This window comes from Opisthocomus hoazin, chromosome 25, assembly GCF_030867145.1.
Source record: "Opisthocomus hoazin isolate bOpiHoa1 chromosome 25, bOpiHoa1.hap1, whole genome shotgun sequence".
NCBI lineage: Eukaryota > Metazoa > Chordata > Aves > Opisthocomiformes > Opisthocomidae > Opisthocomus > Opisthocomus hoazin.
Window position 1 is genome coordinate 8,765,110 of NC_134438.1, and position 27,561 is coordinate 8,792,670.

Sequence of the window (27,561 nt, forward strand, 5' to 3'; positions counted from 1 at the left end):
CTGTGTAGCCCATGGCTTTTCGCCCTACATGAGTTAGGAAAAGCAATCACATAGGAATAAAAAGCCATAGACCACAGCAGAGGGCTTACCCAGGATAAGCCAGCAGTCTTTGGGGAAAGAAAAGGAAAAAGGGAAAGGAGGGAGGGGGGGGAAAGTAACCCCACTGTCTAGGTTTTCCTCCCTCCCCATGTCTATTACTCACTCCCTCCCCACATGGGGACTGCAGCCCCCCAGCTCAACCCTACAAAAACAGGGGAACCTCCCACCGAAAACAGCCTCAGCACCACGACGTCGCGGGGTGGTTCCTCCCGAGTTACTGCCGGGCCAGGGGGGAGAGAGCCAACCCTGCCGTGCCTGGCCCCTCAGCAGTCACCTGCCGGCGCAGAGGAGGACCCAGCGCCTTGCCTGCACTGCTCCGAGCGCTGTAAGGAACTGCAGGGACAACAGCCTCCCACAGCAGAGGTGATGCTTAAAAGACAACGTGCCGTAGCCTGAATCGATGGCAGCATGCCCAAGGAGCGGCCAACAAAATGGTTTCTTTTCACTTTCCCAACGTCCTGGCCACAGCAACACCTTATCTCTGTCCGTGAGATGGTATTCGCCATCACATCTTTCCACGCTGCTTTTAAAGATCCAAATAAACCTGATAAACCTTGAGTTATAATCGAGATAGCTGCTCTGGTTGCAAATGGAGCAGCACAAATTTACACCTGCAGATCAAGTGTCCTTTTCCACAGAGGTCCACTGTGCTGTTCAGCAGCGGTCCAGGACCCCACAGGGTAAATCCCTTTTGCAAGCAAGGGGGGAAAGTGCTCACCTTGGGGTGTAGCTGCACCCTGTCCTGGAGGTGGTTTGAAAATCTGACCCTGTGGGCCACCAAGGGACTTGGCCGCTGTCCCAGAGTCACTCGGTGGCAGAACTGGGAGCTGAAAACCTTCCCTTGGCCCTGAAGCCCTGCATCTCACCTGGCTGGAGACGCTCAGCGGCGAGGAGTGCCTCCAACAGGCTGAGACAAAGGGCGAAAGGAAGGTCTGGCTGCAGACCCACCTCCCGCTCGCTTCCCTCGCTGCCTTTCGGGGGAACCTCCATCTCCGTACCCCCAAAAGAGCCATCTCAGGGCAGAGTGAGGGGTTTCATGGGGAGCAGCCGCTCCAGCAGCTCCTCCGAGCGCCCAACACAGACCTTATTCTTTGGCAAAAGCCTCTGCACCTCCCCATACCTTGGGGAGCTCCTCTGGTGGAACCGAAACTGCCCAGGTTGTCCCTGGGAAAGCACTGGCCTCTGCCTTTATTCCCTTCCCCTGCCAGGATGCCGGCCCATTCAGCAACAGTGGCTGCTAATTGTCGGGAGCTGATGAGGTCAGCTCTGCTATTGAGTCGAGGAAACTCCCTTTCTTGTTGCCCGAGCAAGAATCCTTGGGAAATTCAATGTTTCTAAAGCTCTACAGCAACCAGGTTTGGAAGCAGGAAGGGTTTTGCACCCTGCGGTTCGTAATAGCAGTGAACACGACTTTGACCTACAAACTCCCGAAGCACACCGGTAGCTCTGAACCGACCTTTTCCCAAGGTCTTTCCTTTCCTAACTCCCACATACAAGTGGCAAGTTAAAAAGGCCGCCGTGTGCCCCACCTTGCCAGAGCTGTGCTCCCTTTCTGGCCCCTTTGCTCTGCGGCTGGCGCCCGTGGGCAGCGCAACCGCGCCGAGCTCTGCAGGAGCATCGGTTGGCCCCGGTGTTACGCCCTTGGGCGCAGGCATTGCGCTGGGGGGGTCTGCAGGGAGTCCCCCCGTGTGTGCCGGTGGGTGCTGTGTGCATGCCCGCATCCCCGAGCGGGTCTCTGCCCCCCGGCTCCGCACCAAGGCCCCCCCTGCACTAAGGAGACAGCCCCAGTTCCACTGCACATCGCACACTCGAGGGGTGAATCTGTCAAGCCGAACCGAACGGCTCTTTGGGATCTGGCCCCGTGGCTCCGCTTCGGCACCCAAGACCTTCCCGAGGAGGCTGCACCCAAGGCAGGGCAGCTCCAGCGCCGGGCTGCTCTCCCCAGCGTCGGAGCACGAGGGCGGGTGCGTGCCCGAGAGCCGCCATCGCCACACCGCGCCGCAGGGACCCGAGGAGAGCCCGGAGCCGCCGGCCGAGCGCGGCTGACCTCACCTTTGGCAGCGCGGCATCGTCTCCGCGGGAAGGGCACCACGCCAGCCAGCACGGGGCTTGGCATGGCAGCCGCCATCGCCGGCACCGTCCTCTCCTCTCCGCGCCCTGGCCCCCGCCACCAAAACCCGGGCACCGCAGGGATGCTCGGTGAAGCGGGCGCCCAGCGCTGGCCGGGGCAGCCACCCCACCTCCTCCGACCCACAGATAGCTACGGGGGGTGTCAGTTTTGAAGCCCCCATCCCTCCCTTGGCGGCTGGTCCCGCTGCCGTCCCCACGTCCCCGCCGAGCCTCGCCGCGCTGTCGCATACTTGAAAGGGTTGTGCACCGAGGGGCTGGGAGTGGAGGGAGGGAGGGAGCGGGGGTCAGGTATTTCTCCATCCCCGGCTCCGGAGCCGGTAACAAAGGCACTATTGAACTGCAGCCTCTCTGGTCTGTGAAGCAGAAACCTCTTGTATCTACTCCACTGCCTTTGATCTCACTCCCCCAGTGGGATGTATATTACTCATGTCCTGCTGCTCGGGTACTGCTGCCAGGACGGGACGGGGGGGACAAGTCCCTGCTCGTCACCCCGGGTTTGGGAAGCGTCCCGCCGGCACCAGGCAGGGACACCCAGCACCCGCTCCTGCTGCTGTCCTTCCCCGAGGCCCCTCTGCCTCCCCCCTCCATCCCCCAGCCCCGCCACCCTCCCAGAGCCCAAACTTTGGGGGGTACGTGCGGGCGCCCAGCGCTCAGCCGAGCGTAGAGGCGGGAGGAGCAGGGCTCTGCGCCTCGCATTCCTCTTCTGTAATTAAAGCCGGTGCGCTGGGTGGAGGGGGAATTTCCCAAAGGGTTTTACTGGCATCTGGACAAGGGTCAGACAATGAGAACATTTGACAGGGTGCCCAAATCCGCCGTATCTTGGATACGCTCGCAGCCTCCCCCGTGCTGTTGGTCCCAGGCGCTGGTGTGGCGGAGGTGGGGGCCATTGGGGCAGGTCGGGCGGGGGGAAGGCGGGCGGGAGCTTGGGGACCCTCTCCCGACATCCCCGCAGCCTTCGCCCCCAGCCAGGCTGCCCCAAAAGTGCAAAAGCTTGAGCAGCACCAGCTCGCCCTGAAAGCACGTCCCCCCCGGGATCCCCCCCAAAATCCTGAGCGAAGGCATCAAACGCACCTTAGGGACGCACAGTACTTAAAGCAGTGCTTTGAAAAGTATTTTGCTGCCTTCAGCAAGCTACCTGCCACGCTCCCCGGGGAGCGGGGGGCACTGGGGGCTTAGCCTGGTTTTGCCAGTCCCGGGGGGCACTGGGATGCTCTGACAACCTGGCTGTGAACCAGCGCAGCTACCCAAACGCACTCGAGAGCTTTTGGAAATCTTTTTCTCCTGCCTTTCCAGCTGGTTTGAAGAAAACCCTGAGCCTGGCAGCTCCCGCCAGCACCCACGCGTGGGCATCGCCTTTGGAGCAGTCAGGCCCCAGGGGTGCCCGCGTGACAGAACCCGAAGGGAGAGTCCCCAGAATCACAGCGCAAGAGGAAGCCTCGCTGGAGCCAAGGGCTCTTAGCGCTGCTTCCCCTTCTCCCGGGGCTCATCCCCTCCTTCCCCAGCTCCCTGCCCGCATCTCGGGTGTGGGGAGAGCTGGGACGGGCACAGAGCCTCTCCGGGGCTGCCTCCATCCCCGCTGCAAGGTGGAGAGCAATACCTACCCGACAGCCGAAACGGGAAGGATGGACGGGCAGATGGACAGATGGAAGGATAGATAAGAACAGAGACCAGCCAAGCTGGGTGCACCGAAAGGGTTTTGTTTTCCGCAGAGCTCTGTGCAAGTTGCAGCCCAGGAAGGTGCAATCGGCCTTTCCTTTAGGGGATTATCTGCAGTCCCCCCACCCCAGCCCCTCTCTCCCCAGCTACAGGCTGGCTCATGCCCCAGGGCAGGGCGTGTGGGACCCAACTCTTTTTTTAGTTTTTAAACATTAACTGTTAAATCTTGGGGAGCAGTTGAAGTCAGAGTTGGGCAACTATCCATTTTCAAGCCGTCCTGACAACTGGCTCCAGCACAGCAAGATTAGATCTACTAATCACATTTATAAGGCGCCCAGGATCACGAACTGGGTATTTGGAGAATATCTGTCACTGTAACAATGTCATTTCCCAGCCCTCCGCGTGCGTTACCTTGTCCACCAAGTCGTTATAGTTGAACTTTTTTGGCTTTATAGAAACATCTGCTCGGGGAAGAGGAGGCTTGGAAGCATTTGTGGTGTCGGTGCCCTGCACAGCTAAAGGTGCACGCTGTCTGTCACCTGTATGTCCCACGGACAGGGTGATACTGGGGCTATTTATGGATTTTAATCAGCTTTCTCATCACCTGATTTTGTATTGAGAGCTGCTTTAACAAAACAGATATAACCCAAACCTTTCCAGAATGCTATATAAATCACCCAGCTCTTACAGGCAATGCAAGGGAGGCCGGGTAAACCGGGCAGCCCCCCAGAACACCCAGTGCAGCCGGACCGGTGAGCTCAGGCGGGTGACGCAGACCCGCTTCCCCGTCGCTGCCCAAGGCAGGCGCCTGCCGCTGAGAAAAAAGAGAAAAAAAAAAAAGTCCTTTCATTTTCTGGCTACTTCTGCACCTTGCTCTGTGCCCACAGGGGTGCTCAGCCCACCCCTCTCCAGAGCAGTGGGCATGGCTCCTGCAGCCTCTCCCAGCACCCGGGCAGCCCGTGAGATGCGTTTTTCCCCTCCCAGTGGGTACCAGTGCTCCAGGACCTGGTTTTCCCTGACTCGGGGACGTGCGCAGGAAAACTGGGGCTGGCGAGGTGCCGGGGGGTCGGGGCGTGCAGAGCTGGGCTCCGGCTGCCCCGGCACAGCGCAGCCCGGCACGGGGCTCCCGCAGCACTGGCTCTTCCATGGGTGCCTGAGGTTGCTTTGGAGAGCAGAAATGTTCTTGGAGGAACAGGCAAATGTGAGCTAGGATGGATATTTTGCAAATCCAGTTAGTTTGTACCAGCTGGCTTTGGGTGCAACACCAGCTCTGAGAAGTTGCAGCGTTTCCTTCTCACTTTTCCATTTGGAGCAGCACACAATTTCCCGCTCTCCTTTGTTCTTACCGAAAATACGTATTTTAAGTGGCTGGAAATGTAATGAAAGGTTTTTCTCCAAGTGAAACAAAATGTTTTCCGACCCTAGGTGATATTCTCCCTCAGCTTGCTGCAAAAAAAGTGAGAATAAACTCATTTTGGTTTGACCTCTCAGTGCTTCTGTGCTCTGCAAACCAACAAATCAGCCCTCAGCAGAGGACCTGCACCCGAACGGAGTGACCCGTGCAGGGCCACGCCTGGCTCCGGGACCCCCAGCCCATTACCTGTCTGCCCCAGGTCACAGCCCACGTCATCCCGCCGAGCCCCAAGCCCCTCCGCTCTGCCCCCGCTCGGCCCCACCGCCGCGAAGCGTTGCTGTGTCCTCCGGCTTTTTTCGAGGTGGAGGGATGGGAGAGGCAGAGAGGGAAGGGGCGAGATAACGACCCAGGTCTGTTCCTGCAAGCTGGCCATCAATTTGCCGCACAGCCCATTAAGAGAGGGCAAAAGCGACTCGGGGATCCAGGTAAGTCACTCGCTAACAAGATCCTCCCGGGCCTTTTAGCACATTCCTGGTCGCAGATATTTCAGCTCCCGCAGCCCCAGCTGTAATTAAGTCGGGGCTGCGAGGCAGGAGAGGCTGCAGCAGCTGGGGGGGAATTTGGCCGGATTTGCTGGAGGAGCGCGTGGGGCTGGGGAGCGATGGGGTCTCCAAGGCAGGGGCCGAGGCGGGGGCTGGTCCCGAGCATCCCGTGCCGTGCAGGACTGGTCCCTCGCTCCCAGGCTGCTCCCTGCGCGTCTCCGGCGCTTGGACTTGGTAATGGAGGGAGAGGGAAACCGCCGGGCTGAAGAGGACGGTTCGGTGACTGGGAGCGATTAGAGCAGAGGGAACAAAGAGACGGAGGAATTAAAGGGGGAAGGTGAGGAAAGCCCCGTGGGGGTGCAGGAGCACTTTGTCCAGAGGCAGAACGCGAAGGCAGGACCATCATCACCTCCGCACCAGCGTGGCCCCGTCGACTCGCTGGGGAGCCACTGCCCCGGGCTCAGACCTGGCTCAGGTGACGCCAGCGACGGCTGGGACATCACCCTGGGCGCAAGCTTGGGAAGAAAAGAGATCAGCCCATCTCCCACCATCATAAACTGGGGCTGAATCCACTGATGAGAGGCAGTTCTGGGGGAAGGGGACCCCTCCCCTCGCAGACCAGACCCCCTTTGCGTGTGGCTTCACCATCACCCACACAAGCTCAAACTGTTCCTGTAACACCACAGACCCAGCTCTCTTGTGGGACAGGAGCAGGGACAGCGGCCAGCGCTCAGCTGGAGTTCACACCACAGCTTTGCACCGTGGTGGAGTCGGGTTCAAGCCCCCATGCCCACCGAGGCTCCTGTTCCTCGCTGGCACGGGGGATTTACACCGGCACAAACAGGAGAAACTGCAACCTCCTTTACAAACGCTGCTGCTCCACGCTGTGATCCCTGCACCGCAGCTGCACCGACCCCCCCAGAGCCCCCCCTGACTTAAACTGAGCAGGTAATGGAGGATTCCTGTGGATATCCCCATCCAGGCTGTCCTGTGCAACCCCATCCGGCTGCAACACAGGACACTGGGGTGCTTCTCACTGGGGATTCCCTGCTGGATGCACGAGTGGGGCCAGTGGGGCAAAGAGAGGTGGCAGATGAAGGCAGGGATGCTGGCAGAGCTGCGGGGCTGGGGTCACCCTCCCCACGTGCCCCCGCTGATGTCCCCATTGCTGGCTAGAGAGGATCATCCGGAGCTGGGGTGACTGGGATGGAAACAGGATGGGTTGATGGTCCACCCACGTGGGAGCTGCCATTGTGCGCCTGTGCCTGCGCAAGGCAGAGGGGTGGTTAAGCCTCACGCAGTCATTCACACCCTCACAGGGTTTGGTGAACGGTGTCTGGGCACCAAGGGGTCGAGCTGGCTCCTGCTTTGGGCTTTGCAGGGTCTCTGCCGTGGTCACGCTGAGCTGGAAGCCCCAGAGGGAAGATCTCCTGAAAGCCGAGCTTGGGCTGACCCCGGCCCGCGGGCTGTCCTCTGCCACCATCAGCAGCTAGCTGCAACAGGCTACGAGGATGATGAGGGGACTGGAGCATCTCTCCTATGAGGAAAGGCTGAGGGAGCTGGGCGTGTTCAGCCTGGAGAAGAGAAGGCTGAGAGGGGACCTCATAAATGCTGATAAATATCTTCAGGGTGGGGGTCAGGAGGACGGGGCCAGACTCTTTCCAGTGGTGCCCAGCGACAGGACAAGGGGCAACGGGCACAAACTGAAGCAGAGGAAGTTCCAGCTGAAGATGAGGAAGAACTTCTTCCCTCTGAGGGTGATGGGGCCCTGGCCCAGGCTGCCCAGGGAGGCTGTGGAGTCTCCTTCTCTGGAGATATTCCAGCCCCGCCTGGACGCGGTGCTGTGCAGCCTGCTCTGGGTGACCCTGCTTGGGCAGGGGGTTGGACTGGGTGACCCCAGAGGGCCCTGCCAACCCCGACCATGCTGGGATTCTGTGATTCTGTAACAGGCAGTGTGCAAGGGCAATGTGCCCTGTGAGTACGAAACACCGGGCTGGAATAAGAGGCAGCGCACGGGGTGGCCCCTGGAGAGGGAGCGCTGGCATCCACGCCGAGAGACAGGCTTGTAGGGCTGGAGTGGCGGGGTGTGGGGAGCATCATGGATGCATCCTCCATGTCAGGTCCAAGGTGACGGAGACGTGAGATATTTGTGTTTCGTCTGCTGCTGGCCCTGTTGTTCACTGTTACCAGAGATTTGTCATGTTCTGCTGACAAGTCGTCAGGGACGCGTGACATAATGTGACACCTATTAGCATGAGGAGAAATTCTGGTGGAGGAAGTGTCCGTTTTTCACTTTGGAGACCTCTTCTCCATCTCTCACCCTGCTGGACAGGGCACCAGGGTGCCACCGCTCCCTCTCAGGGGACAGCCATGCCTGGGGGGAAGACCAGCCCCATGGGGAGCCCCATAAGCACAGTGTGAGGTGCCCCAAGCCCGCACCTGAGCCCGTTCTCTCTGCCTGGAGCCGTCCCAGCCCCGGTCCCACCCAGCCCTGCTGCGGAAGGTCTGCCACCATCCCTGGGGACACGCAGACGTCAGCAAAACCCAGGAGGGGACATCCCTCGGGTCCCTCTGGGCACCCCCAGCCTACTCTTGGAGGGGGGCTCGGGGGGCTCTGCCACCCTCCTCTCTCCTCGCTGTCGCTGAAGCTTCCAGCAGAGGAAAATTACTGTTCTCCATAACGGGCGATCGCAGTCCCGACAGGCGAGTGCACACACACACACACACACAAACACACACACACACACACACTGTCTCTGTATGCCAGTACCGAAATCACTGCAGAAGCCATCAGGAACCGTTTGCTCCCCCCAGACCCTGCCAGCCCTCAGGACCCCATCGCCGTTGTCCCTTTGGTTTCAGTACCCGGGCACATCTGGAATACCAGCAGGGATCAAAAGACACCAAAATCAAGGCTATTCCTATCTCGAAGTCATTAATTTCCCTTTCCCTCGCTGACATCACCGCTCAGGTGAACACATGCACCGCTTCCCTTATCTTTCTTTGGGATTACCTCATCGGAGAGAACCCGGAGAGCCTCCCTCTCCGCTCCGCCGAATCCCAGCACCGGTGCTGGAGCTGCAAGTTTGCAGCCGGAGGAAGGATCGCCCAGACGCGGTTCCGCCAGCACGCCCAGCCCCGCCGACCGCACCGGCACGCCGCGCTCTGCTCGGACAGGGTTCAAGGATGCTTAGCAAGGCGCAAGCACCAGCAAATCTGCCCTTCACCCTGCAGTTCCTGCAGGAAAAGGCACTTCTGCACCGGGCGCAGTTTCTCTTTGCCCGCGACCAGGGGCTGACGCACGGGCTCTGCGCAGGTTACAAACAATGCGAAAGTGTTTGCACACAGACAGACGTGCCCAGCCCCGCACAAGCAGCCCCACGTCACCTGTGTGGCACCGGAGTAGGACAGAAAACTTATCATACATGTATGATACACGAACATGTATTCATATACAGGTCGTACAAGCTCCCACTTCGTCCTGAAATCCAACAGTCAAAGAGCTTACGTGTAATTTAGCTGATAAGTGCGTTAACATGTGCTGCCTGTCATTGTGTGCCAACATAAATAATGTGAATACACGTGAAGACATATACAGACGTGAATATATACACACACATCTTGGCAACCATTCATACACTCATGAATTTTCATTATTTGGTGATTATTCTCACCTAACACAAAGAAAATTTAATTTTTTTCTGCTAATCCCATATAAATCCCCAAGAATATAACCACTGCAGGCAAGTGCTGTGCACCAGCTACGACACGGTGCGAACAGATGTAAATGCATGTATTCAGAAACGCACGCCAGCACGCACCCAACGCACACCGCAAAGAGCCGAAGCACCCGCGTTGCCCCGGGGTGCTGGCGGCAGGCGTGCCCGCCGAGGCGGGGTCCCCGGGGGGAGCGGTGCGGGCAGCGCGTGCCCCCGGGAGCGGCCGGACGCAGGTGCCTGCGTGTGTGGTTCGCGTGTGCTGGTTACCAATGCCCATCACTATTCACCGCCGCGCTCGCTCGCACACGCAACTCCTCCAGGCAAGACTTCAAACAAAGAGAGAAAGAGAAAAACGCCGTCTTACTTTTTTTCCTCCTCTTGTTTTTTTTTTCTGTTTGTTTTTCCTCCGCTCTCCTCCCCGCCGCCTCAGCCGCGGGGCTCCAGCGGGACGGCCATTCTCTGGTGGAGATTACGAAAAGCAACTTCGCAGCCCGCCGAGCGCCGCAGACAGCCGTGCGGAGGGGAAGAAGAGCTTTTGCCAGCCGAGAAGAGAAGGAACAAAAGCCCGGCGACGCCAGAGCGGTGCTGAATAGGTGCCTTCCTAACCGCGAGGGGATCGTGCGGCTGTGTGTGGTTGCGGGGTGGGAGGAGGCGGGTGGAAAGGGCGATGGGGAGAGGCCTCCCTCCCACGCCGGCCGCCCGCAACCCCAGTCTGAGGTTAGTGCATAAATTATCTCCCGTCTCTCGCGTTCTCCCCGTTGGGTCGCGGAGCCTCGCGCACGTCTGCATCCCCGCCGACAGCTTCCCGTTCCCCGCACCGCTCGCCATGGATGCCCGGTACCCACGGGGCAGGGCCCCCCACATGCCCCCCGCCCGGGGCAGGGACCCCAGCTCTCCCCATGACGCCTCTCTCCTGCTTTCTCCCTTTCTGCTTTGTATTCAGCCCCGTCTCCCAGCCAGGCAGACACAAAAGAGCCTCTGACCTGGGAGCAGAAATGCCCGTTTCCAGAAAAAAAAAAAGCATCCGAGTGCTCTGGTGTGCGCTTTCAGCAGGCAGGGAAATTAAAAATAACTGGTATAGCTCGAAATCGGAGGCAACGTTCCTTCCCTAATGGGTGTAATTAGCGGAGTGAGGACGGAAGCGTGTTTCCCCGGCTGTTCCCTGCGTCTTTCCGTGTCTCCGAGCGCCAGCTTGCCTGCGCTCTTCCACAGGCATTTGGGAGACGGCGTTTCTCCGCTTCCAGGAGCTGCCAGGGCAGGAGCTGTGCTTGGATGCAGCTACCAACGTGCACTTCAGCTGCCTTCAGCTCTTCCTCCACCTCCGTCTCAAAATAGAGGGGTTCAGACAGGATTAAGTCCCCAAGCACACACCCCAAGTCCTCTGGGTCTCGCAGAAGCAGACAAGTCAGATTTGGGACTTTTATTTTCCGCCCCTGCTCATTGCTATCCATCCACTTCAGCTCTCATAAATCCCGAGTTGTCAGTGCAGCAACGGGAGGTTCAGTGGGGATTTAGCCAGGCTTCAGACCCGTGGGGCGAGCCGGATCCTCCTCCCGCGGCAGCGCCTGACCGAGCACGAGCACGGCAGGACCTCACCCTGCGCCGGGTCCCCTCGTGCAGGGACACGGGGGGTTGGGCTGCTGTCCCATGGGGAGCCGGGAGGTCGCTTGCAGGGGGCCAGGACCCTCTCTGCTCTCTGCCCTGTGGGTAGCCCCCTCAACGTCCCCAGAAACCCAAATTCTGCCTGGGCTCAGTCTAACCACTGATTTTGGCTGCTGTAGAGCAGCCAGCGCCTGCGATGGGATGAGGATGCAGCAGGGTCCACCCCACGCATCCTTCCTCCAAACAGCGAAAGGGCAGCAGAAGAAGCCCCGTGGGAGGGCAGCACTCTGGGAGATGTGTTGGGCAGCTCGTTAACTGGTGGGCCTAACGACCCGCTCGGCTGGGTCATCTGCAGAAGCCGGCGGAGGAGCAGCAGCATCTGGACAGGGCGACACGTTGGGTCTGGGCAGGGGGCTGCCCGAGCAGGCGGTCCAGCCGTGCTGCCGGGCCACGGCAGGGCAAGGACAGCCCGGGAGGGCTGCGCCGTCTCCCAGCATCTGCTCGGCTCTGACATTGTGCTCACTTGGGGTTTTTTTTAATTGTCTCGATGTCCCTCATTTGCATAATCCCCATAATGCAGCGCAGCAGGACTTTTGCTCTGAGCTAATAAATAGATGACAAAAATAAATGTGTCATGTAAGATTTGCTTCCATTTCTTCCCTTTGCGAGCGAGCAGTCGCCGAGAAATGATGCTGGCGGGGTTGATCTCACAGGAACCATCAGCCCGGCCTGCCGTAAGCAGCGTCGCTCGCTTCGCCCGTGGGACACAACTTTGCAGGGTGTTGGGTTGAAGTTGTGAGCCGGGAGTAGGAGGGAAAGGTGGCTGCGAAACGTGAGGACGTGCCCCTTGCTGCCTGGGGTTTGCCCCTCGTTGGCCCTCCAAGGCTCTTCCCCAAAAGCCATCCCGAAAGCGGGCTGCTGAAGCGCTGGTGGAGGGACCACCGACCACAGAAATGTTCGTCGTTGTGTTCATAGCGTGTTTGCATCCAGTGACAGCCAGGCAGGTACCCGGGGTGCCTTATTTTTAGATGTATTTTCTTCAAAATTGCAGGGCACTGAGGTGTCCTGTCCTCCCTACCGCTGCGGCCAGCTCTCTGCTCACGGTGGAGTTGCACCATTTATGAAATTGGTTCCCTTAGCTGAGAAAAAGAGTAATCGCTCTGCCATAAGTATCCAAGGGGACTAATGTGTCTGAAAAGGTGCCACGTGTTTGCTGCAGGATGATTTCCCCCTTGGTTTTACAACAATCCGTTTATAACCTCAGAGAACTTGACTGGATGATGCATGCGGCATCGATGGGAACACGAGAGATCCGACCCCAAAACAGCCTTAAGAGGCTCAAAGTTTTAAAACAGAGGCAGCGATTATCACTGGGGCTCCGCATCCCTGGAAAGCTTCGCTCCAGGACGGGGGGTTTTCCTAGGCTGGAGCTCAGCTGGAAGCGAGGGAGCTGCCAGGCATCCCCCCGCAGCGGGACGGAGCGGAGGATCCCTTCTGAGCATCAGGGCTGGGAAGCAGCGGGGTTTGGATCTGATGGGAGATAGCGATGAGCCTCATCACGTTCCTGGAGATGTAGGAGGAGATGGTCACTTTGCAGAAGGTGCTGGCAGCTCTGGAGATCGTATCTCGTGCATTACAGCAGTCGGTAATTTGTTTCCTTCCTGCAGCCCTGCGATTCTGGAGGATTCTCAGCCCTTATATAAAAACGCTTTAGCATTTCCAACTGTGTTGTTTGTTGAGAAAAGCCTGAAAACATGAATCTTAAAGGGTAAAAGCTACAAGAGAAATAAAGACCTGATAATAGATGAGCTTTCTTTTTTTTTCCCTTTAAAACCCTGACTAATATTAAATCATTTTTATGACTCTACATAGCTGCCTTCTGGCATGCGAACGCTTGAGCCTGGTGTTACCATAAAGATGGAATCACAGCTGCTGATCAGTGGAGGAAAAACCCCTGCCTGCGGTTTCCGAAATGCTCAGCTCAGGCGGTGAAGGGAGCCGATCAGCCTCGCAGAGCTGCGCTTCATCGACATGTAACGGGTCCCGGGACGAGGCTCTCGGCTCACGCGTGGGGTTTCCCACGGGGCTGCCTGGCGGAGGTCTCCCCCAGCTTGGGGTCGGGTGCGTGTGAGCAAGCTGGGCTGGCCGCCGGGCGCTCGGGGCTGCTGGGCTGCCTCACCCACAGCTGCAGCCCCAAGCGGGAGATGCCCGGGCGGATGGGTGCTCGTGGGGAGGCCGGGGATGAAGAACAGGAGGCAGAGAACAAAAGCGAGGAAGGAGGGAGAGGTGAGCTGTGGCATGAGGCTGGATCATGCCTCTGGCTGTGGTGAGCCCCAGCAGGAGAGCTTGCCACCACGGGAAGCCAAGATCTGCAACAGGTCCTCTCCCAGCTCGTCCCAGCAGTGAGGTTTGCACCCCGGATGGTCTAGACCAGGCTCAGTTGCTTCCCAGCACGAGCACCACGTCCACCTCCCGGCGCCTGCTGAGATGGTGGGGTGCTGGGACAAGAGAAGGCGGAGAGCCGTGAGGATGGAAAGAAAAAAAAACAGCGAGAGAGGTGGAAATTACATGAGGTGCAGGAGCGAGGCGTGGAGGACCGCAGAGCATCCCTCCAGGATGCAGCAAATCATTTTCCCCTTCCCCAAAGCACCGCGGCAAGGGGACGGGATCATCCATCTTCATTACATCACCAGAATAGGCTCTGTCAGGTTACACCGTAAAACCAATCAATATTCCCTGCGGCCTCGCTGGCCGCAGCTCCCGCCACGCCGGCAGGCAGCCGCGCAGCCGGGGTGGGCACCGGGGCACGCGGGCACACCGGGCTGGGTGCCCACGCGCGCGCTGGCACAGCCGGCACCGCTCCCTGGGCAGCACCGGTCCCCGTGGCACCGGGGGGAACAGAGATGCTCAGTTGTTGCCACACACTCCCTACAGGGGCTTGATGGTTTTTTAAATGAGCTCATGGTCTTTCTTCTCTGGCTGCCCAGGTGTTTTACGTTCCCCTTGCCATAATATCCTGACGCCTGGCTGCTGGTTATCTGCAGACAACTGGGGACCTAATAGATACTTACAAATATCTGCAGGGTGGGGGTCAGGAGGACGGGGCCAGACTCTTTTCAGTGGTGCCCAGTGACAGGACAAGGGGCAATGGGCACAAACTGAAGCAGAGGAAGCTCCAGCTGAAGATGAGGAAGAACTTCTTCCCTCTGAGGGTGACGGAGCCCTGGCCCAGGCTGCCCAGGGAGGCTGTGGAGTCTCCTTCTCTGGAGATATTCCAGACCTGCCTGGACAAGTTCCTCTACAGCCTGCTGTAGGTGACCCTGCTTCGGCAGGAGGGTTGGACTGGGTGACCCACAGAGGTCCCTGCCAACCCCTACCATTCTGTGATTCTATGATTCTGTGATTCTATGATTCTGTGATTCTGTGAACAAACCTGCAACAGAACCCCACAGAACTGCATCTATTCAGGGAGCAAAAACCACCATGGAAAGCCTGATTTGCCCAGTTGCAACCACACAGTCCCACTTAGGTTGCAAACCCAACTCACAGGCAGTGTCCTCGCGCCCAAGCACAGAGCCAAGGCGCTTCCCTCCGCGGAGATGTTCCTCCAGAGCAGAGAGAAGCGAAGGGCTGTGCTGCGGCCATCGCTCAGCTCCTCCACACAGTTTGGACCAGGCTGGCCGAAGTGTTCAGCGCCCAGCACCCACCCTTGTGCCCAACGCACCCAAGCCCTCGCACCCATCCCTCGCACCCAGCCCAGCCAGCCGCTGCTTTTCCCTGGTGCAAACCCCCGGCAGTCCCCAGGCCACACTGGAAGCGCTCCTTGTCTGGTCACTGCCTGGCCCTGCTCTTCCACACATCCTCACGCAGGGAGTTAATGAACCCAGGAGAGAAAGGTCAGGATTCAATCACCGGGTGCTGCTGAGAGCAGAGCGAAGACGCTCAGGCTTTCGATTGCCCATGGTTGGAAAGTGGTGGAGGGGTGCAGAGGACACGCCTGCGTGAGCAGAGCCGCCGGAGAGCGATGCGGTGGGGGGAGAGGGGTTCTCCCTGTCGGCTCTGCCTGGAGTGGCTTCAGGGATGACTGGAGGGTGCCCTTCCCAGGGGAGTGCTTGGCTGCACCTAGAGCCGGGGCTCCGCAGCGTTCCTGCCGTTCGACTGCTCCCAAGAAACACCGAGGAGAAGACAGACCCCTGGGATGGGAGACGCTCAGGGCAGACGAGACCCTGACCACCACACGGGTCTTTGGATTTTACTGGGGGATGCTGCAAGCAAATTTTATCGGCAGTCTCTCGATGGAGGTAGCTGCCCAGCAGCAGCCATCCCTCACCAACTCATACTGGCCTCATACCCAGCACAGCCCAGTCCGTGCCCATCCTATGGACCGTTCCCAGGGCAGGAACGGGACCCGGCGAGCTCCCTGCTCTGCACCGGGGAGCTTCGTCCCGGCTGCTTCCCAGGCAGCTTTCAAAGCGCTCGCTTCCACTCTGCGCCCGGGCTCCTGCCGCAAGCAAACGTCTCGCCCAAGACAAGCCCCATCCATCTTACTCCCAGCCCGGCCGCGCGGCTAAAAATAAGCCAATAAAGTAGCAATCACCTTGAAGCAGCAGCAGCTCCATTAAAGCGGAGCGAGCTGCGGCACCTGCGTCCCGGCTCTGCGGCGCGAGCCAGCCAGAACCCCGGGAGCCTCCACCTGCCCCGCTGCCGCGGCGCGAGGGCTCTGCCAGGCCCCGGCTCCGGCTCGCTGGGCTTCTCCAGGGATGCTCCAGCGGCACAGCCACGGCTGCCTGTGCGGGCAGAGGATGCGGGCAGAGGATGTGGGCAGAGGATGCGAGCAGAGGATGCGGGCAGAGGATGCAGGGAGAGGATGCAGTCAGAGGATGCAGGCAGAGGCTGCAGGCAGAGGCTGCAGGCAGAGGATGCAGGCAGAGGATGCGGGCAGAGGATGCAGGCAGAGGATGCAGGCAGAGGATGCGAGAAGAGGATGCGGGCAGAGTATGCTGGCAGAGGATGCAAGCAGAGGATGCGGGCAGAGGATGCGGACAGAGGATGCAGGCAGAGGATGCGGGCAGAGGATATGGGCAGAGGATGCGGGCAGAGGATATGGGCACAGGATGCTGGCAGAGGATGCGGGCAGAGACTGCGGGCAGAGGATGCGGGCAGAGGATGCGGGCAGCTCTGTGCCGCTGCCTGCTCTCCTGCCTGCTGGGAGGAGGAGAGGGGCTTATCGCAGCAGCCAAGCAGCAGAGATCGCTTCGCACCTCTCCCAGCAGCTCTCGTGGCCCAAATTGCTGGTCAGGGCTGCTCTGCCCACCGCATGCCCCGGCTGTGGGGGTCCCACATGCCGTGGGGTTGCTCGTGTGCCTCTGGCCATGCAGAGGTTGGCCGAGGGGCAGATCCATCCTGACCTGATGCGCTGGATGTTTGCATCAGTTTCCGTTGCAAACCCTCATTTGTCATGTAGATCTCCTGGCATTTTTTTAAAGGGTAGATTAATTTAGGGGAGCTCTCAGATCCAATTTCCTCTGGCAATGGCTCTATTAGACTCTGTGCACAGCAGAGATACAGGCTCCCGTCCTCCTGCTGCTACTGATGGAATTTGATTCCGCGCTGCCAAATCTGCAGGGCTGCAAACACATTCTCACTCTTGATTAATGTGAGTAATTTCTGCTTGAAAGAAGGCTGAAATGAGCAGCCAAGGGGAAGCGAACGGTGAGGGTTCCCCCCCACTACCCCTCCTCCTCCCCCAGCCCTCGCTGCTGTTTGCGTTTTACCAGCTCTGGCATGGGCTAACAGATAAACAGAATCGCTGGCCCCGTTTCAAGCGCAGCAGAAGGTGCGGGAGGCGGGGGGCACCTCGGCGCGGGCGGGATGCTGCTCTGCGACGGCTCGTGTCATGCGAGGGGCGAGGGGTGGTCCCCCGCTCACGAGTCGGGGTGGGGAAGGGACTCCGGGGGGTGGCAGGGACGGGGACACAGAGGGGACACGCAGTGGGGTGCGAGGGGTGGTGAATGAGTCCAAACACGAGGGAGAAGGGGGTCTGGCTGTGAGGGGTAGGGGGGTGGAAGAGTGAGGGGAAGGGGGGTCCTGCCTGGATATCAGGTGGGTCTGTATGTGGGGAGAGGGGTCCCCCACACCTGGCTGCAGTGGGGCAGGGGTGCCCTGCCTGTTCCCCCCCTGGGCATGGCACAGGGGTGCTGCCCTCAGCCCGGGTTCGGTCACTCCCGCTTGGAGGAGCGATGCTGTCGGCGGGGCCGAGATGCGGGACGTCTCCGTGGCCCTGCCTTTGCGTCCTGCCCCGGCCATGGGTCCCCAACGGGCCAGCCGCTGCGGGGACTCCCTGTTCCACCGCAGAGCCCCCACACCAGCTGCCTTTGATTCCTGCAGGGACATCGCCCGGGGCTGCTGCGGGGACCCGAGACCCCTGCATGGTTCCCTTGCGGGGCTTTGGACATGGAGGACTGGTTGCCCCATGCCAACACGGTGAGTAGCCCCTGCCTCAGCATCCCTGCAGCGCCTGCCCCACGACAACCTGCCCCAGGACACCGCTGCAGCACCAGTGATAACGGGAGGTTTTCCCCAGTGAAGCCCCATCCCCTGTGTCCTCTCCCTCAGGAGCAGCGGTGGCTTTGCATCTCCTTTTCAATTTATTTTTATAAGGAAGGAGGGAGAAAGAGAGTCACATCCTAATCTGGCAAAATGTCAGGGAGTGATTCAGAGAAGAGGCGAGCAGCAGAGAGAGGCAGCCCACACAGGAGAGTTGTTTCTGATTTCCAAATGTCAGCATGTCCTTTAATTAAATGCTGATTAACAGGGGACGTGCTCCCTTGCGCTGGAACCGGGGCTGCTGCTGGTAACGTCGCGCTCCGCAGAGAGCCCGGGCGATGCCGCCAGCCGGCTCACACCCGTGGGATGAGCAGCCCGGCACGCCGGAAGGCGGGAGAGCCACGGGAGCTGGTCCTGCCCGAGCAAGGCAGCCGTGACCGTGGTTTGCACCGTGCTGAGGGACCAAAAGGTGCTGGCCCAGCTGCTGGCTGGGTCACGGCAGGCCAGGTCCCCACCGTCTCATCTAGCCTCTGAGCTGGGACTGTGCCTTTTTGCTTCCAAGTGGAAGTTGCATCGGATCTGGTTTAGTGAAACTGGATGCAAACCCTGATGTGGATGCTCTTACTTTAGTCTGAGCAGCTCTTTTCTTCCTCAGCTTCCATCTGTTCTCTGTACACTCAAGCGGCAAAATCGCTATTGCATTTCGGATCTCCAAAAACAACTTCTGTATCTGATACCGTCAGTAAGCGCTGTCCGTTACAGTGCTTCCCTTTGTCCTCCCCAGCTGCCTTGTTTTGAGAGCAGTGGGAGGGCTGGGCTTGAGGTTGGGAGGGCTGGGCTGGGGGCTCTGTCTGCCTTGGCAGGGTGGCAAACCCCGACCGACCCTGGAAGCGGCAGGGTGGTGTACAGAGACAGCGGGCTGGAAGGCGGACGGCTGCTTCGGTCCCGGCTGCCATCCCCGAGCAGCGGGGCTGATTCTGTCCCGTGGTGCAGGGAGGTGGCACGTGGGACGGATGAGGTGAGGCTGGGCAGCACCGCACCTTGCTGCGTGCTCCCGCAGCCGCTCCGGGCCTGGGGAGCTTTGGATGGGACCTTGCTACGTGCAGACCCTCCTGGAGAACTTCACTCTGTGCCCTGGGATGGGTGGTTGCCCAAGCCCAGCTCTGCTCCAGCCTTCGGGGTGGTTTGGGCTGGCCTGGCTGCGGGTTTTCTGCTGGGTGTTGTGGGGCCGGGGCAGCAGGTTTATCCAGACAGAGGAGGTACGGTCTGCTCTGCACCGCGTGCGTCTGGCTGGCCGTAAGAGTGTCCCTGAGCGTACGAAAGCTCTCTAGACTGCTCAGAAAACTTCTACCTTGGGCAGCCCCCTTCAGAGACCGCCGGCATGGAACCGCTGGCACAAGCAAAGCCTGCCAAGGAGGTTACGGGGCTGAAGCCGCGTGGCAGACACGGCTAAATCTGAAGAGCCTATAATTAAAATCACGCTTTGCAGTGCCAGAGCTGAGAGCAAAAGCTTTTCACACTTCTCTTCCCGTCTCCACGGCCGCGACTGCTTCGCACATCCCTCCCAGCGCTGGCAGAAAGTCCTTGCTCCCTTTCCGTCCCACCTCCCGGCAGCGGTCGGGGCCGGTGGGGTGGGCTGGGTGGCCAGCGGCTCTGGGTGCCGCGTCTCCCCGCGCCCCGTGCAAGGTGCAGCAGCAACAAGTTCTGGCTCTCCGGGCTCCCGCGGCGACGCTGCCGATTCCCAAGCGCCACCTGACGGCACCGTCTCCAGAAATGGGTTTGTTAGACAATATTTATACCGGCACAGCCCCAGGAACCGGCTCCGGCACTGGGGAGGGTGGAAAAGGGAAACGGGGCCGCTGACTGGGAGCAGCCCTGGTCTCAGCACCCGGCTCCGTGCCCGTCCCTGGGATGGGGCAGACCAAAGCTGGGTTCAGCGAACACACACACTGGCTGCTCTCTTCTTCTCAAGACCATAAAAGTTCTTCCAAGCTACTCAGGAGGCAGGCAGATCCTGCTAGCCCTGGCTGGGGGATCCCCACAACTCCCCTCTTTTTAATTCTCCTTGACATGCCTGAGAAAACAGCTCTGTGTTTATAAACCTGAGACCAAATTACACAGAAATCCCGGGGGCAGCAAGCCCTGAACACCTCCCACACGGCATCAGGAGAAAAGTCGCTTTCTCCTGCCGCCAGACAAGGGATTTTCCCACCCCGGTGCGATGCCCACCTCGCTGTGCCTCCCGAGAGAGGTGCCACCCGGGCGTTTGGCGGGGGCCTTTCGGCTGCCATCGCCGAGCAGCAGGCTGGGTGCCTGCCAGCCGCACGGTGAGGGTCACCCCCGCCAAAGCACCTGAGCTGCACCACCAGCACCAGCACATCCTTCCATCAGGCCTCTCTCCCTCCCCTCTGCCAAACTGGTGCCTGTGCCCAGCTGGGGCCTTAGGGATGATGAACACAGCGCTGGCTCCTGTTTGAGTGTAAACACCTGGCAGGGGGGATCCGAGCTCAGCCCATGTCCCTGCTTCACTGCCTGCCCCCCTCCGCTTCCCTCCATCCCCCTGGCAGCTCCGGGTGCTTGTTGGGGGAAAGGCACCTGGTTGGGTGAGCATCCCCAGTGCCCGTGTGCTGAGCAGGGCAGTGCCTGGCTCCCCAGGGACGGTTCTTACCAGCCGGGATCCCTGCTCAGTGCCCAGCACCAGCCAACCCACCCGTTCCCCGGGTCCAGAGCCCGCCAACCCCGCCGGTACCCCCCTCTCCCTCCTGCCGCTCTCCCCTCCGCTCCCGACCTCGGCACGCGTGGGAGCGCTAAGCCCCCCCAACACCGAGGCACCCAGATGGAGAGACTGCAGCAAAGTGGTTTGTGCTGGGAGGGATGGGGAGGGGAGGTGGCGGTGGTGGGAAGGGGGGATGAATCATTTCGAGGGAGCCAGATTTCCATATTCCCCCTGCTGGAAAATTAAAGTCTGCTCTGAGTTTGCATCCCAAATGTGATTGCTTTCGGATCCCTGCCTTGGAAGGCACGTACCTCTCTCAGCAGCCGGCCCTGCCGGGATCAGTGTCCATGCTGTCTACCTGCCAGCAGGCTCTTCCTTCTGTTCACGCTGAGCATCACATTTTCTTTGAACACCGAGGCAGTTAAAAGCTGCAACTTAAGGACTCGAGGGGGGGTGGAGGTGGACGGACTCACTGAGCATGAAAAGCAGCCATTGGCTCTGCCTCTCCGGCTGCTCTGCTGCTGGGCTGGGCTGCACATGTGTCATCCTTCCCCTCCGCTCCCCTCATTTCCCCGGCACCGTCCTTCCCCACGCGGTGCCGGGAAAGTGGGGGACGGAGGCGAGTTATTGCCGGGTCCTGAACCCGGCACCCGCACCCTCCCCGTGCCGTGTGGCATATGGCGCGTGATTTTTAATTTCCTGGGGACGGTGGTTCGTGTGGCGACGGGCAGGTCTCCCCCCGGTAGATCCTTATGTGCCAACTGTCCGTATGGGCTGAACAAAGCGTTTCCCGATCCCACCGCTCCCCGCTTCCTTCTCATTAACGGGGAGCTCTTCGTCTGAGCCCCCACCAGGACAGCGAGATCGGTGCCTTCAAAGCTGCCTCTCCCCACGTTACGGCGGGTGAGATCTCTTGCCGGCAAGAGAAGCCCAGCTAGAATCCTTTTTCAAACCCCACCTGCCTGTTACCTGTCAGCCCCATGAAGGCTCAATCTTGCCAAGCTGACTGTTTAAATCAGTGAGAATTCAGCCTTCCTGCAGGGCTGCTCGCTCAGGCTCTCTGCAAACACAGGTGGAGTCGCTGGGTTTCCCTTGGGTCCTGCTGGGAAAGCTGCCTCTGCAGCCCCAGCCGCTTTCCTTGCAAAATCTGAGGTCCCTACCAGCAGAGAGAAATTAATCCACCCCTTTGACGAATCCCTGCGTGATTACAAGGAGCCGTGCTGCGTCTCTTGGGTAATAGAAACCACTTCCAACAACGTATATTGTGCTTGCAGATCAGCCACAGGTTCGTTCGCTCTTCTGCATTAATTACTGATTCCTCGTGGGAACAGCTCTCGCTCCGCAGACTGTGCAAACCGCGGCTGGGCCGGGGAGGGAGTGCTCGAGCACAAACCGGCACCGAGCAGCCTGGCTGTCTCTTCTGCTGAAAGCTTCCTAATTTGTGCAGCCTCGGCTCTGACGGCAGGGACGTCGCTGCTTCAACTCTTGTATGCTTACAAATATCTGCAGGGTGGGGGTCAGGAGGACGGGGCCAGACTCTTTCCAGTGGTGCCCAGCGACAGGACAAGGGGCAACGGGCACAAACTGAAGCAGAGGAAGCTCCAGCTGAAGATGAGGAAGAACTTCTTCCCTCTGAGGGTGCCGGAGCCCTGGCCCAGGCTGCCCAGGGAGGCTGTGGAGTCTCCTTCTCTGGAGATATTCAAGACCTGCCTGGACAAGGTCCTCTACAGCCTACTGTAGGTGACCCTGCTTGGGCAGGAGGGTTGGACTGGGTGACCCACAGAGGTCCCTTCCAACCCCGACCATTCTGTGATTCTGTGAACTCCATCTCCCGTCAGCAAGGCCCCGCCGCTTCTGAGCGCGGTGCTCGGGGCGGCACGGGGAGCCGGGAGCCCCTGGCCCGGTGGGACGCGGTGGGTGAATGATGGTGGCGAAGCGGCTGGTGCCTCGGCGAGGACGTGCGCGCGCGCTTCCCAGCCCTGCTCCAGCTCTGCCGTCTCCCTGCGGCATCGCCGTGGCACGCCGGTCCTCTCGCTGGCGCTGGGAGGAACAATCGCGGTGCGCTCTGCACACAAGGAGCATGGCAAATGGATTCGCCGTCTTCATGGACTTTGTTTCTTAACAAAGGCAAAAACTACTAAAAATGTAATCGCTTTACACTGCTGCTGTCACAAAACAAAGCGGAGTCCCGCAAACACTGGATCGTTCCCCTTTGTTCGGGCAAAGAGGGGATCACTGGGACAGGAGACGCGTCGGGGAAATCCATCTATTTGTTTTGTTCTTCTGTAGACCCCCAGGCTGCAAGAGCAACCTGTTCCCTGCGTGGGCTTCGCTGTTTGTTCGGTGCACGGGATGCAGATCTCTGGCCCCGGGACACTGCTTGCTGCAGTTACAGACCTCGGTGCCCTGGCTAGAGACAAACCTCCAAGGACAGGCAAAGCTGCCGACAGACAGGCCCTTCTGACGCTGCTCATGCAGGGCAGCTCTCCTCAGCACAGCCCTTGGAGGAACAGTGTGGTGAGATCCTGCAGAACTGCAGCGTGGGGCAAGAAATCCGACAGCCACGCGACCGGTGACGTGGTGAGACCGTGTCTGCCGCTGGACAGGCGCAGCCGAGCGATGCTCCCCTCGCTGCAGGAACCTGACAGCCTCGCCAGCTGCGGGAGAGTTGCAGCTCAGCTGTAGTTAATGTCGAGAAAACTGCTTGTAAAAGAGTGGTTCCATCCTCTAAAATACACCTACTGAGCTGGATTTCTACAGCACGTGCTGAGCTCCAGCGAGGGCAGGAATGAGGGGCAGTTGTCCGTCCCTGGGGGTATTCCAGAGAGATACAGCTGCCCTAAGCCGCGGTGGTCTTGCAAAGGGCCCCTTGGATGCTGCAGCAGCGTGTGGGGAAAAGCACAGCCAGGTTTTTCAGTGTTTTTCCAAAATCCACCCGCTAGCGGGCAGCAGGGCCAGAGCCCGTTTGTGGGAGCAGTGAGAAGCAGCCTAGGAATCGCCAAGAGAGCGATCATTTGTCTTCAAAACATTTAATGTGAATTGCAACAGTCGTGGCCCAGAAGAAAACCGCAGATGTGACACCCTGATGCTGTGCAACCACCAGCCGACACCACTGCGTCCCAGCAGGATATCTGCGAGGAAGCTGATGGCTTTTCCCTGGAGTGTTACAGCCCAGGCAGCTCCCACAGCGGAGCAGAAGCGACTTGCCCAGCGTTTTGGACGGCGTTACAGAATCCCAGAATCCCAGAATCCCAGCATGGCAGGGTTGGCAGGGCCCTCTGTGGGTCACCCAGCCCAACCCCCTGCCCAAGCAGGGTCACCCAGAGCAGGCTGCACAGCACCGCGTCCAGGCGGGGCTGGAATATCTCCAGAGAAGGAGACTCCACAGCCTCCCTGGGCAGCCTGGGCCAGGGCTCCGTCACCCTCAGAGGGAAGAAGTTCTTCCTCATCTTCAGCTGGAGCTTCCTCTGCTTCAGTTTGTGCCCGTTGCCCCTTGTCCTGTCGCTGGGCACCACTGGAAAGAGTCTGGCCCCGTCCTCCTGACCCCCACCCTGCAGATATTTAGAGGCATTTCTAAGGTTTATGAGGTGTTGGTGGCAGAAGCGGGATGGGGACCCGAGCAGGGGTGAGATCCCCCCTCCCGGCAGCGCTTCCCACGGGACAGCGGAGATTGCAGGCTGAAGCCCCAAATGTCACAAGGTGCCCAGCGCTTACCCCTGTGTGCCCGAGGCTTTTCCGCTCCCTCCCCACCTGCACAGATGGATTTTGGAGGGGAACCGGGAGCGGCGATGCTGTCCCCCAGCAGAATGGGTTCGGCGGCTCCAGCACCCCAGGTTGAGATTTTGCAGGCACTCGTGGACGGTGTTTTAATGGACCGTGGGCTGCTTTAACACCTCCTCAGCCCCGCAGCAGCAGGGCAGCCCTGGAGCAGGCTGTGCCCATCCGATGGGATGCTGGTCCCTGCACGCTGGGAAGCCTGGGCTCCGTGCCCGCACCCTGCATGGCTGGCAGGGTGGTCTGCGCTGCCGGCAGCACCCAGGCAGTGCCAGGGCTGGGCAGAGGTACCGGGTACCCCAGTTCAGCCTGGGTGAAGGCAACAGAGCGGGTAGAAAGCGTGGGGTGGCCTTATGTCTGCCTGTCTCATCTGGGTTGCGTGGTGCAGCCTGGCATTTCCAGTCCTGCAGAGGGCCACGAGGTGGAAGCATTTTCCAAAAACTCCTGCGATGCCCTGGGAGCAGGGGGGCAAAGCTGCCCGTGGCTTCAGCAGGGCGGACAGGACAGCCAGGGAGCGGGGGGGAGAAAAGAGAAGGGATCAAGTAGAGGCACAGGTCACAAGGGTAAAAGCCCCTTCTCCAGGAAAAGGCTCCTGCAACTATCCGTGATGTTAGCTGCCCGCTACCCTGGGGAAAACGCCTGGTGTTCTGCACCTCGGAGGCAGATATGCGGGAGCACACGCTGCACAGGGCCGTGCACCGTGCTCTGGAAGCCCCATGCTTGCTCCATGCAGATGGCCCGCCCGGTAGTCATCTGGGTGTAACTTCTGGACCCCAGATGCTGAGCCCAGACATCCTAGAAAGATAAGCAGGTGCCTCTTTTTCCTCCTCTAGACAGAACTCCTGGACACTTGAATTTCTGGCGGCTCTGTGCAGCCCACTGCCTACCCGCTTCCGCAGGAGGGCCAGCGCAGATCTCCAGACACCTGTCTACCTGCCCCACCACCACCACGTCCTGCTGCTCACAGCCAGCAAGCCCAGCCAGCATCCCCCAGGCTGCAAGCCCCGCTCCCCCCCTGCTCCCCAGCCCAGGGAGGCAGCAGGGACAGGACCTGCCTCTGCCAGCTTGGCAGGACCGGTGCCTTCACACGGGCTCAGCAGCGGCCAGGTACCGCAGCCACGAGCAGGGCTTGCTGCTTGGCACGGCATCACGCTCAGCCCGTGTTCATCCTGCCTGACACAGCTCGGGGTGCTGGGTCACAGCCGATCAGCTGTGCCTTATCTAGCCCCGTGAGCAGACTGCTGCTCCATCCCGCACGGTCCTCCCGACCGGGCAGGAATCCCGGGCACGCTGCTGAACGCCGGGCTCCAGCCTGCCGGGAGGATGTCTCAGCTCACGGGAGATGCCGGCTGGTGTTTTCCCAGCCGAGAGAGCCCAGCTGCTGTCGGGCACAAAGCAGGTCGGGGACAGAGCCCCCGTAGATGTCATTCCTCGTGGCCATCAGCCCACGCGACAACACCCTGCTCTCCTGCAAACCCTCAGTGCGTGTGCTGAAAGCACGCATTTCCCTGGAATATTTTACAAGCGAGGCACTGAGGGGAAAGGACTTCCCAGCAGTGAAATGGCACAGGGATTCGCTCTGTGGCGGAGGGCTCCTGTTTGGGGCTCTGCTCCACCACACGATCCCACCCACCTCGGGCAAGTCCCTTCACCTCTTCTCTGCTCGTGACACTGGGGTTGGACGTTTCCTTGTTAGCTGCAGGTGTGGAGGGGTTAAATACGGGGGAAACCTGAGAGGAGATGATATATACAGCCAGCGAAATGAGTACTGCGCTCTTTTGACAGAGGGTCCCACAGTCAGGAGGTGCTCAGCTTCCAGATGTTTGGGGGGGGGGGGGGGGGGGGGGATTACAAGCAGCACCGACTTCTAGGCAGGACCCACATTCCTTGGCTGGCCCTGCTTCACCCCCAGCTCCAGCACAGAGAAGTAGCTTGGTCCAGCATCCCTGTGTGTGACAACAAATGTGCAGAGTCCAGATCGGTATGCAAAAATGCCTTGACATTTTGCCTTCCCTTGTGTTTGTTTAATAAGTAAACAGCTAAAAATAAGTTGGTTATACCCAAGGGGCTTTTGAGTAGCACTAAACCAAGAAAGTGAAGGCTGTATGCTGGGTAACAGAACTGGTATTTTCCTCTCACTCTCAGTGCTACATCAAAGTCATTTTATGGACTTTATTTATTCCTGACTTCAATCAGCATGAGCACCAGGAGATTCAGCCTCAGCATCTGCAAATGCAGACCTCTTCTGTGGTGCTGGTTGATTTAATCCGTGAGAAAACAAGAGAGCAGATTTATCCAGAACACATTACTTTGTCAGCAGCAGTGGCATCGGTGGCTGGCCTACAGGAACGCCTGTGCTGGCAGCTGGTGGGTCGGCGCTGGATCTCCCCAAGGCACGGCACTGGGGAGGGGAAAGCAGAGCGCGGCACCTGGCTTGCTCTGAGTTCTGAAACCTTGGGTTGTGCTGGCAGAGCACCCTTTCGGGGTCACACATGTGCCACCCCATCCGCCACTTCCAGCTCGCTCCATCTGGCAGACCCTGCATGAGAGGCGATGTGGAGTCCTTTGAAGTCCTGCTTTGAGGTCTCTCAGATGCTGTTGGATGCTCTCGGGTGCTGCTGGAGCCCGGCGGGCGGTGGTCTCTTTGCCTGCGTTTCAGGGCTTGAAATGACCAAGTGCAGCCTCCGGTCCTAGGGCATCCTGCTCTGGTTCAGAGCATCTGGATTTTATGAAGCACCACAACTGGATGAGCCTCCAGAGTCCTTTTTGTGAGCTGCAGGATTTGGAAAGGCTTCTGCTCAAGGTATTTGATACATAGGGATGGTACATGGTGGAACAACATCACGCTTTACCTCAGAGCTAGAAACGACTGCAAAGACAGCGTTTCCGACAGCTACAAGCAGAGCGTCAGCAGTCCTGGGAGCCCTCAGGTGATGCTGCGGGTGGGATGCGGAGGTGAGGAGCCCTGTGCTGTGCACACCACAGGGATTTCACTGTGCTGTGGAGGCTCAGCGCTCGGAAAACTCGACCAGCTGTGGGCAGGATCAGGCCAAGCCCCTGGAGCGTGCTGGGCTGCAGCCGCCCCATCCGCAGAGCCCGCAGCATCTGTCAGAATGGATCTTGAGCCTCTTCCAGCCAGAAGTCAGCGGGAAAGTTTCTCTGCAGCCTGGCAGGGCAGATGATTTCAGGCTGTGTTTGTCGCAGGTGTGCAGCGTGCGAGCAGAAGAGGAGGCTCAACACGCCATTAGAGCACGTAGTGGCTGGGGAATTACAGCGCTAACGAAGCAGTAGGCACGTTCAGCTAGGAAGAGGCTCGTGATGTGGATTCTCCCCAGAGACCACCTTGCAGGGAGCTGCCTGCCACAGCCCGCTGGTGGTTCTCTCCTGGGCAGATGCCTCAGCACCAGTTAAAGCAAGTTCTGG

The 27,561-nt window shown here is 59.6% G+C and overlaps 1 protein-coding gene across 3 annotated transcripts in view; it reads right to left on the reverse strand.

Moving 5' to 3' along the window:
* The window catches only part of BLACAT1 (BLACAT1 overlapping LEMD1 locus), a 35,898-nt gene extending 15,135 nt beyond the window's left edge, over window positions 1-20,763 (reverse strand). Inside the window, exon 1 of one of the 3 annotated variants that reach the window (XM_075442988.1) lies at window positions 20,676-20,763. The gene's annotated coding sequence lies outside the window, so the exon portion shown is untranslated. Of the gene's footprint in view, window positions 1-9,864; window positions 10,116-20,675 lie in introns of those variants that run through there. The other 2 variants (XM_075442990.1, XM_075442989.1) reach the window with 2 other exon arrangements.
* Window positions 20,764-27,561: the final 6,798 nt, after the last annotated feature.